Source organism: Penaeus monodon, chromosome 30 (assembly GCF_015228065.2).
Source record: "Penaeus monodon isolate SGIC_2016 chromosome 30, NSTDA_Pmon_1, whole genome shotgun sequence".
NCBI lineage: Eukaryota > Metazoa > Arthropoda > Malacostraca > Decapoda > Penaeidae > Penaeus > Penaeus monodon.
The window spans coordinates 4,732,552-4,732,971 of NC_051415.1; positions in this window are offsets into that span (position 1 = coordinate 4,732,552).

Consider the following 420-nt stretch of genomic DNA (forward strand, 5'->3'; position numbering starts at 1 on the left):
CAAGGTTGACGTGTACTGGGCAACGATGACGTCAGGATCATACATCAGTGACGTCAAGAAAAACAAAAGGCACACATTTCACATGGATGACGTCACGAGCATTCGAAAATGGCGGTAAACTCTACACCGATAAAGTCAACATAAACACTAAAGCTTTAATGATAAAAAAGAAAAAAAAATCATAATACTAGCAACGACGAATTACACTTTAATACAATAAGTCCAATATAATAAATAACAATAACGCACAGCTGACACCGATCACGTCATAAACAACGAGGGAAAATAAACAATGACGCATACACGTAAACAACTATATTGTACGCATTACCACCGAAAACACAAACTACATGTAAACAGTAATAATTTCCACGTATTTCGTTAAGCTAAACGAAACCTTAAGATGAAAACGAAAGGGTA